This window comes from Octodon degus, unplaced genomic scaffold (genome assembly GCF_000260255.1).
Source record: "Octodon degus isolate 3935 unplaced genomic scaffold, OctDeg1.0 scaffold00082, whole genome shotgun sequence".
Lineage (NCBI taxonomy): Eukaryota > Metazoa > Chordata > Mammalia > Rodentia > Octodontidae > Octodon > Octodon degus.
Window position 1 is genome coordinate 6,149,751 of NW_004524658.1, and position 10,919 is coordinate 6,160,669.

A 10,919-nucleotide genomic window follows, 5' to 3' on the forward strand; every position below is an offset into this window, starting at 1 on the left:
CAAAACCAAAAGTATTGGTTTGAGAAGGAGAAGAACTCCTCAGGCCTCTTTCTATTATGAATTAAATATACAAGTTAAATAAAGCTCTCCCTTCCTTTGCATAAAATAGGATTTGATGAATGAACGAAATGTGTAGGCACTTTGCTAAAGTACTTTAAAATGTGCCACTTTGAGCAGCTCAGTGACACCCAAAAATCTTCAGTCTTTTCACCCTCTGCCATGTAAAGGTATTTGTAGCTGTAAGTGTGGAACATCTAAAGTACATTTTTGTGTCTCCCAGACGTCAATACTGGGCCCCACAGTGGTAGGTGGAATCAGCAGTAGATTAGGGAAGCATTCAATGAACCAGTACTTTAGTAAGAAAAAGTATTAATAGTTGACATGTATTTGACACACAAAACATGCAGCACACACACAAACACACACACACATTAGTACACCTATGTTGATGGTGCTTTAAACATACCATTATGTGGTGCTGTGACAAAGCCAAACCTATGACAATATCATTGCTGTGGCTAAGAACCCTAAATATCTGCTCTCCCCTTCTTCACTTCCTATAATAGAACGCCGCAAAATAACTCATCACTCAGGAAAGAGCTAGATTTTTCTAGACTCTATGTTTGAATGATATGATGAAGTTCTACACAACAGAATGGATGATGGTTGGATGGGCAGGTGGATAGGGAGATAGATGGTGGATAAGTAGGATAGATAGAGCCAACAAGAAGTTGCCGGAAAATGTTTGGAGAATCTGATTAGAGTCCGTGAGAATTCTTTGAAAAATTCTTACAAATTTCACAATGGCTAAAATTATACAAAATAAAAAAGCTTTCAAAATAAAATAAATAAATATGCATGGCAATTATAAGTCAATGACTTTTGAAGGTTACATATAACACGATTTTTATTAGGATCATTAAATAGATTGACCCTAACACAAACAAGTACACCACCTTTATGGACCTTGTAGAATAAAAAACAGAATAAAATGAAATTATATAAATTAAAACTATACCATTTTGAAGGTTAAGATCTTGAGCCTAAGAGCCAGAATTCTCAAGTTTGAAACCAGCTTTTTCACTATCCATCTAAATCAGTAAAGTATATAATCTTTATGTTTCCGTTACCTCAACTGCACAAACTACACTTCCCAAGGGCCTACTGCCTGTCATTGTGAACATACAATAAGCTAGTGCCATCCCAGGCACATAGTAAATATTAAAGATCTATTATTCTCTTTTAATTAATATTTTAGTAGCACACATATGTAATATATTGATCACATTTCTATTTGGAGTTGGTACGTGTATATAATATACCTTAATTCTTTTTCATTAGTCATCTTCTCCCCTCTCCCCACTTTCTTATTTATTTATTTATTTATTTATTTATTTATTTGGTACTGGGTCTCACTATGCAGCTGGAACTTGTAGCGATCCTCCTGTCTCAGCTTCCCCAGTGCTGGGGTTGCAGACATGCACCACCATGCCCAGTTTCAGCGGCCGGCATAGCATGCACAGGGTTCCATGGCCAGCCTGGTGTGCGGTACTAGGGATCAAACCTGGGTCCTTGTGTTTGCCAGGCAGGCATTTAAACTGCTGAGCTATCTCCCCAGCCCTTGCTTATAATTTAGTTCTTGTACTATTTACTAACTGTGTTTTCTAACTTTTATTGTGCGTTTTATTTATACATGGGCTTCTCATGTAAGAGGAGCCATTCATTATTTAAACTTGTGCATCTGACCTATTTTACTAAACATTATTGCCTCAAAAAACAATCCATTTTCCCATAAGTGGCTGGCTGAAATTTACTCTTTATGGCAGAGCAATACTCCAAAGTGTATAAATACCCATTTTGTTAACCTATTTATCTACTAGTAGACATGTAAGCCACCTCCAAGATTCAGCTATTTTGAATTATATAGCTGTAAATATGGTTAAATATTTATCACTGTAGTATACTCTAACACTTTTGGGAAGATACTTAGAAGGGGAATAGCTGGGCTGAATAGAATTTTTAGTTTTAGTATTTTAAGAAATCACCATACAGATTTCCATAATGGTTGTACCAGCTTACATTTCCATCAACAATATGGTAGGGTTCCTTTTTGCCTGAAGCCTCTCCAGCATTTGTTATTATTTGATTTCTTGATGATAGGCATTATTTTATCTATTCTAACATGGAATCTCAGTATTGTTTTAACTTGCATTTTTTTTAATAGTCAGAGATATTTGACATTTTTCATGTGTTTATTGGCCATTTTTGTTTCTACTTCTGAGATAGGTTTATTCATTGCAGTCACCTAATTTTTACTACACCTTTTATTTTGAGTCTAGTTATTTTTTTTCCTTTTTTATATATAGTAAAGATTATTCTTGTCTGAGGAATACCTAGCAAGAAAAAAAATTCCCTTTCCTTATGTTGTCTCTTCAAATAACATGATACTTGTTTTATTCGCTGTGCAGAACTTTTGTAATTTTATATGACAAAATATAAAATATTATCCCATTTTTGATTCTTGGTATTCTTATGTAATTGTCATTTGATTCAGAAAGTTCTTGCTTACTTCTTTGTCTTCATGGGTCTATCTATTGTACTTTCCAGCAAATTATTTTCGTTTTAACATTTTAATCTTTGATCCATTTTTACTTTAAGTACATGATGAGATATAGTGGTCTAGATTCAGTCTTCTGTGTGCAGACAACTAGTTTTCATGCATCATTTTTAGAAGAGCCTATTTTTCCTCCAGCATAATTTTTGGTCCCTTTGTCAAAAATCAGATAGCTGAATTTGCCTGGACTCATCTCTGCATATTCTCTTCTCTCTTCTTTGTCCCATTGATCCACATGTCTAGTGTAGTGTAGTGTAGCATAATGTAATGTAGTGTACTTTGATTTTCGAAGGATCTTGCAGCTTTTCTCACTGTACCTTTGTAATATAACTTGGTGTCTGGTATTGTGATGCCTTTTGATCTGCTGTTGTTGCACTGGATTGCTTTCACTATTTTGGTTCTCTTCCATTTCCCTTCCAGTTCCATATGAATTGTAGAACTGTTTTCTCTACTTTGGTGAGGAATGTTCCTCAGTATTTTTATTGGAATTGTGCTACATCTGTACATCATTTTTGGAAGTATGAACATTTGGACTGTATCGGTCTGGTCTATCCCAGAAAAAATGATATGTTGTGTGTTCTGATATCTTTTTTGCATAAAACCACAGATTTCATTTTAGATATTTTTCACTTTTTTGTTTAGATTAATTTCTAAGTATCTAATTTTTCTTCATACTATTATGAAGGGTATTTTTCCTGATTTTTAAAAAATTTTATTCTTTTCTTACAGGAACTCACTACATAGTTCAGAATCATAGTGATCCTCCTGTCTCAGCCTCCCCAGTGCTGGGATTACAGGCATGCACCACCACATCTGGTTTCAGGGCTGGCACAGCATGTGGTACCAAGGATTGATCTCAGGTCCTTGTGCTGGCCAGGCAGGTACTTAGACCACTGAGCTATCTCCCCAGCGCATCATAATTTTTTTGGCTGATGAATTCATTATTGGTTTACAGAAAGGTTATTGGTGTGTGTGTGTGTGTGTGTGTGTGTGTGTGTGTGTGTGTTGACTGTGCATCATGCTATGCTACTGAATTTGTCCATTAAGTATGATATTGGCTGTTGGTTTGTCTTAGATGGCTTTTATTGGGTTGATGTAAAAACCATCTATTCCAGTTTTCTGTAGTGTTTTTATCATGAATGGGTGTAGGCTTTGTCAAAAGCTTTTTCTGCATTATTGATATGATCATGTGATTTTTGTCTTTGACTCTGTTGATGTAGTGTATTAAATTTATGGCTTTGTGTATATTAAACCATCCCTGCATTCCTGGGATGAATCCCACTTGGTCATGATGTATAATCTTCTTGATGACTTGATGCACTTTCTTTGCTAATATTTTATGGAGGATTTTTGCTTCTACACTCATTAGGGAGATTGGCTTGCAGTTATCTTTTTTGTTTGGATCCTTCTCTGGTTTTGGTATAAGAGTTAATACTTGCCTCATGAATGAGTTTGAAAGAATTGCTTCCCCTTCAATTTCACTAAAGAGTTTGAGAAGAATTGGCACTAGGGACCTCCCTAAATTTCTTGTAAAATTTAGCTGTGGATCATCAGGATCTAGGATTTTTTTGCTGGTAGGTTTTGGATTACATTTTTAATTTTGCTGACTTTAAGTTGACATTATCAGCAACCAGAATACGTGCCCCTGCTTTTTACTGGGTTCCTGTCACCTAGAATATTGTTTTCCATCCCTTGACATTCAGTCTATTAATTTCTTTGTAAGTGAAATGTGTTTCTTATATACAGAATACTGTTGGATTTTGTTTCTTTATCTACTCTACCAGTCTGCTTCTTTTGATTAGTGAATTGAAGCCATTTATGTTGATAGTTATAACTGATGTGTACTGGCTTATGTTTGTCATGTTGTTTTCCTACTATAGGATCCCTACTTTTCTTCTTTGCTTAATTATTTGTTCTGCTTAGTAGATCTCTTCTGTTGTTGTCGAAGTTGTGGTCATCTTTATCTCTTTCTAAAATATCTGGACGTACTCTTTGTACGGTTGTTTAATTTCTTCAGTTGTTCTTTATTGTGGAAGTGTCTAATCTTTTCATTAAATTTGATAGACAGTTTTTCAGGGTACATTAATCTGGGTTGAAAGTTGTTTTTTTTCAGGACTGCAAATATCTCACTCCAAGCTCTTCTTGATTTGATGAGCCTATGCTGAGATATCTGCCATGGGCTCTCCATTATAAGTGCTATGTTTCTTCTCTCTAACAGCTTTTAAAAATCTGTTCTTTTGCATAGTTTCTGGGAACTTGATCATTATGTGTTTGGATGATGCTTTATTTTTATTATTGCTAGCTGGAGTTCTAAATGCTTCAGTTACTGTATATCAGATTCTTTTCCCATGCTTGGGAAATTTTCTGCTAGTACTTCTGAAAAAAACACACTTTTTATGTCCTTTGTGTTGTTTACAGCTGTTTTGTTGATACCCATTAGTCTTTTATTATTTTTTTTGCATCATCTTGCAGCTGTTGTATTCTTATTTCCTGGTTTCTCGTTATTTTTAAAAGATGTTTCCTTTCATATTCACGAGCTGCAATGCTATGTTCAAGGTCTGAAAGTCTATCTTCTCTTTCATTCAAGTGGTTTTGCCAGCTTTCAATGGAATTCTTTATGTTCTGGATATCAGTTTGAATCTGTTTCATGCATTCTAGTTCTTTCCTATATTGTTCATTCATGTTCTCGCTTCAGCAACACATATACTATATTGTTCATTCAGTGTTCCATGATTTTCCTATTCCCTTCTATTTTTTCTAATCTGTGTCTTCCTTACATGTCTCAAGGAATTCTTTCATGATGGTTTCATTTCCTTTTTTACCTAAAAGATTATGTTTTTTAAAAAAATATATTTCCCACTACATGGCTCAGACTTGTAGTGATCTTCCTGTTTTCAGTCTCCCCAGCACTGGGATTATTGGCATGTGCCACCATGCCTGGACTCGGTGACTGGCTCAACATACACAAGGGCAGGGTTGGTGGGACTGGTGTGGCCTGTGGTGCCAGGGATCAAACCTTGGTCCCTGTGCCTGCCTAACCCAGTGCTTAGTTAGATACCTCACCTACCCTTACCTAAGAGATTATTTCTGAACTTATCTCCTCCATAGCCTGATGGAGTTGTTTCTTTACTTCAGTTCTTATCATCTCAGAATTTTTAGGTGTTTGATTTCCAAGTTCTTCTATTACCTTGTCTCCTGGATTTGTTTTGGGTAGGCTACCAATCTGAGATCACCTTTTGTTCCTTCCTTTTGTCACTTTTTTGCAGTGATTGTAGATGAACAGGGTGCAAGTCAGCAAAGCTCTCAGGAAAGTGGGAGGACAGAGTAGGCTTGCCAAAGCTTCTGCTGTGTGAGTTTTAGTGTGGTTTCTACCTCATTAAAGAGAAGGGGACAAGCTTCAGATGAAGATGAGTGCCAGTCAAAGTTGTACAAGGGTCTCTTGATGGTGCATTGGCATAGGGTAGTGCTCTGCAAAGCTCATGCAGGTTGCTGTGGTAGTCACGTCTCCCTAGTAGTCTTCAGGTTGAGGATGGGTGCAGCCAGGCTCGGCGGTGCTCTGGCCAGAAGACTGGGAGGCAGAGATAAAGCTGCCAATTTCCCCTGGCACTCTTCATGGTGAGGATGGGCAGCCAGACTCAGTGGAACTCTCTTTTGTACCAATTTGAAAGGTAGCTTTGCATGATATAATAGTTTGGATTCTAAGCTATTTCCTTTTAGGGATTTAAACACTTTACTTTAAGCTCTCCCAGACTTTAAAGTTTGTTTTGAGAAGTCTGTTGTAATTCTATGGTTTACCTTTATAAGTGATTCATGGCTTTTCTCTAACAGCTTTTAAAGTTCTGTCTCCATGTTGGATCTGGGATTTTGACTATTATGTGTTTTATTCTCTTTTTATAGTGCCTATTTGGGGTTCTATATGCCTCACTTTCATGTATGTTTAATTTTTTCCTTATTTTCAAACAGTTTCCTTCTGTTATTTAAGTGAACAGGTTTCTGCATCATCTGTACTATCTTCTGATTTTCTCACTAATTTCAATTACTCTTAGATTAATCTTTGCAACATCTATCAGAAGTAGGATCCATTTTTAATTTTCTTTTTTTGTTAGTAAGGTATCTCTCATTGTTGGCCTCTGACAGCAGCCTTATTTTCTAATAATGATACTATCACCTCATATTGGTTGTTTCTGCTGTCCATACTTTAATAATAATAATTTTTAATCTTCTGAATTTCTATTTCAAAGCTTTTCTTAAACTATAATTTTTTGTTAAACTGGCTTTTTATATTTTATACCATTTTGTTTGACTTAGTTTTCTTAAGAGCGTACAAATTAAAATTAAAACAAAGAATTAAAGGGCTGGCCACACAGCTCAGTGGAATAAAGTGACTGTAAGCAGGTTCAGGGGTCATATTTTGATCCCAGGGCCTGCTGTACCAGCCCTGCCCCTGGATCATGCTGAGATGGAGAGTGAGACTCAGCTTCGTGGTGTGCGCTTATAATCCCAGCACTTGAGAGACTGCAAATAAGAGAATCACTATGAGTCTTATCTAGTAGTGAGACCCTGAACACCCTGTAGACCCTTCTCCAAAATAAATAATAATAATAATAATACAAAAAATTTCAAGTGATAAAAATTTTCACTTAACAAAGTAATACAAATTTCACAGTATTTTTTGTAATACACGGTGTTGTCTTCCAACCAGTTATTCATACTACCAGATATATGCATTCAGAATTGGAAGAAGAGAGAAAAAAAATAAGTGTATAAGAAATTAACAAGAGAAAATGTACAAACAATTGAAAAAAGGAGACAAAACATGTTAAGTATTATCTGTTCCTATCCATAGACCAGCAGAAATACACAGTATGGTTTCTGAACCATCCTGCTTACATACATAGAAAAATCTCTTTCCCCCACTCCCTCTCTCTCTTGTCCTCAACTCAGTAGCTCTTTCCTTTTGAATAAGTTCATTCCCTTTTCACAGTATCTATCTATTATACCATTCAGATTCCACTTTTCTCTTTCAGATTCTCACACTAAGGAGAAAAATATGATGTCTGCACATGTGGGTTTGATTTATTTCACTTAAGAGTTAGTTAGGTTTTTATTAGTGTCTTCCATAAGCTTTCTGACTGTTTGTCTATTATACTTATTGCCTATTTAATTGCATTTTCTTTGAGCTCTCCAAGTATCTTACTGATGTTTTATTAATCTCCCTTGTTATCATTTCAAACAATTCCTCTATGTGGCTTTTGCTCCCCACCCCTCAATGGGCTGGGAGTCTAGAAAGGCATTTTTTTCTTTGTATTTTCATATTTCTATTATTTTCTGTGTGTTTCTTGAGGCTTGCAGGCATATCATGGGTGTGGCTAACTATAGCCCTATGCTTTTGGCTCAAGATCCAACCACTCCTGTTAATTTGGGAGGGGAGGATGCAGGGTAATTGGCTCAGATCTCAGTTCTTTATGAATGGACCACAGTACTATTAATAGAACAAAGATAATCCATATATTGATGGACAGAGAAATCCTATTAATAGCAACAATTATATGACCATAGCAATGGCAAGTTTACCAGCTGTAATAGTATTGTCCAAGACAAATTGAATATTTACATACCATAGGAGTCAATAATGTACCATAGAAAGGGGATATGTTATCATAACATAAACTCTAAAACAATCCAAATATTAATATACAGTAATATAATGCTAAAACTACACCTCCACAAACAATAGAAAATAATTCAACTAAAATAACATATAGTTAACTATCTGTATAAAAATAAAAATATGGAGCACTTCACAAATTTGTGTGTCATGCATGCACAGGACTACTCTAATCTTCTCTATGTTATTACAGTTTTAGTATATGTGCTACTGAAGTAAGATCAGGATTATCTGATTTTTATAATGTATGTTGAAAGTTTAAGAGAGAAAGGTTATGTGGAGCCAAAGACACTTACCATACATGCATGAAACTGAAAAAAGAGGAAGGTACCCCTCAGAATGTATGATGAATAGCAGAGTCTGTGTTGCAAGTGTAACAGAATCGCAAATGTAGCAGCAGATGTTTGACACAGAATATCTCAACTAAAAGTACTTGAGACATTTTGAGAATAGCTTCTGAAATTATCTTGCAAAGTAAATGTGCATTATCAACTAAGATAGTTTAAGTCTCTTCTTACAGGAAAATGAAAACTTTGTTAAAAATTGAGGTTTTTTTTAAACTTTACCATTTAATTTTCTACCAAAGTATTGAAAGCTGATTTTTCAAAAATAGGGCATGTAGTAGTAAGCTAAGATTAGACAACAGCAATCATTTTTTATACTGATGACTACTTGAGCATTACTTTATATAAAGAAGGTACATTTTGGTTTTATTATCAGAAGATAAAATTCCTTAGTTTCTCTGTTGCATTAGTCACTCCCTCCCTAAAAAATTTCCTTCTTCTTTCCCTTGTTAATAGATGACAACTTGACTGTGCCAATAATGACCAAGTGGTCAAAATTCCCAGCTTCTCTTGAAATTAGTGTGACCATGTAAGCTATGTTTAAGCAAATGAAATTTTTGGAGCTATGCCTAGAAAAAGTTTCCTTACCTGTCTAAAAAAAAAAGACTGAAGAAAAAAGACAGAAAGAACTAAAATATTTCTCTATGTCATCTGCCTTCAATATACATGTAGTGTTTGGAGATGAAGGATCCTTATTATGATCAAAAAGTGTGAAGTGTACAGAAAAATGCAAATGATTTTGGCCTTTTCTCAACCAGGGCATTAAATCAATACCAATCACCAGCTACTTCGAAGCCTCTTGTCAGGTTAAGAAAAAACATGTCCCGATATTTTTAAAGGGCAATAAACAGGAGTTGTGTTATGTAATAATTGGTACAACACCCAATTTAAGATCTTAAGTAACGATGATCTCCATATTTTAACTGTATGATTTGTACATCACAAAGTGGTATATCAGGGAAGTCTTTCAACATCTTAAGTATCAAGAAAGAGATAATAGTATACAAATGCATATCATAAATTTCAATAACTTCTTGGGGTACATAAGACAAGAACTTAATAAATATTGACAAGGAACTAGAGTTTAATAATATTCATCATAATAATAATTCATAATAAAAACTGGATTTTTTTTATTTTAATGTCAAATGCAGCAGCTAGTACAAATTGCAAATGCTAAATTGTAAAATTCTTCAGTCCCTTGATAACATCACAATTTCTACAGTCTAGGATTTTTTTTATTAACTGTAACAAATTTTATCAACAAAATTAGCAGAAAAATTAACAGTGAAACACAATGATTTATGTTCACCACAAAGTGGATTGTAGATTTTAAAAGCTAAGAAAACTTCACTAAGTCCAAATTCTTCTGTGTCCAGGCAGGAATATTTTATTTTTTTTCTTTGGTGAAATAAATCAATGCAACTCACCATTTTGGGTCAAAAATGTGTTAGAAATTACATAGCTCAAGAAAGCTGAATCTTTTCCTTTAATTTTTGTAAATATATGTTATGGATTGCACAAATTATGCCCTAGGGAAGCTAAATGGCTTTTCCAATTCAATTGATTCAGATTTAAGATACTATAAATTGCAGTTTTACCTTTACTTTACTTTTTCTAAGTTTTTGTGTGTCAAAAGAACATCAAATTTCTAAGTTTGCTTTCTGTTAATTTCACAGCTCAGCTGCCACAGATATATAACAGAGACCTCGAGTCTGAGGCAGCAAAAATCAAACATCATAATCTACTGGCTTCAGAACACATCTAGAGTTCAACAGCAAAGCAACAGAGACAGCAGTGGTGAGAAAAGGAAGATGTTGGGCTGGGGGGATAGCTCAGCAGCACAAGTGCCTGCCTGGCAAGGGTAAGGTCCTGAGTATGATCCCTATAAAAATTTTAAAAAAGCAAAAATAAAAAGGCTGATTCTGGTGTTCAAATCCATGGCTATCCGCAAGTCTGAAGCTTCCCAAGTCACAAGCCAACTCCATCCTTTCACCTCTGATTTTCTCACCATGTATAAATATCTAAAGGGTACAAATAATAGGTGAGTGTAGCTCAACAGACTATCACAAAAGTAGACAGGACCATCCTGCTGTTAAGAAGAAGGAAGTCAAGGTATTTTCATTGAAATCATAACAAAATCAGTTGAAACAGAAGGAAAGGGAAGGGTTGGAGAGATAGGCAGGACTTCAGCCAAGGAATTGTGCAGAATTCCTACAAAACTTTAGCCAAAAGAGCTATGCAAATTATACGTTACTGTGGGGAAAAAATTAGTTTACTAATGTAGCCATGA

At 35.1% G+C, this 10,919-nt stretch overlaps 1 non-coding gene across 1 annotated transcript; it reads right to left on the bottom strand.

Moving 5' to 3' along the window:
* Positions 1-8,399: 8,399 nt before the first annotated feature.
* On the bottom strand, positions 8,400-8,501 carry LOC111818191. The gene has a single exon (XR_002822244.1). It is a non-coding gene; the product is annotated as a U6 spliceosomal RNA (small nuclear RNA).
* Between the last annotated feature and the right edge of the window lie 2,418 nt (positions 8,502-10,919).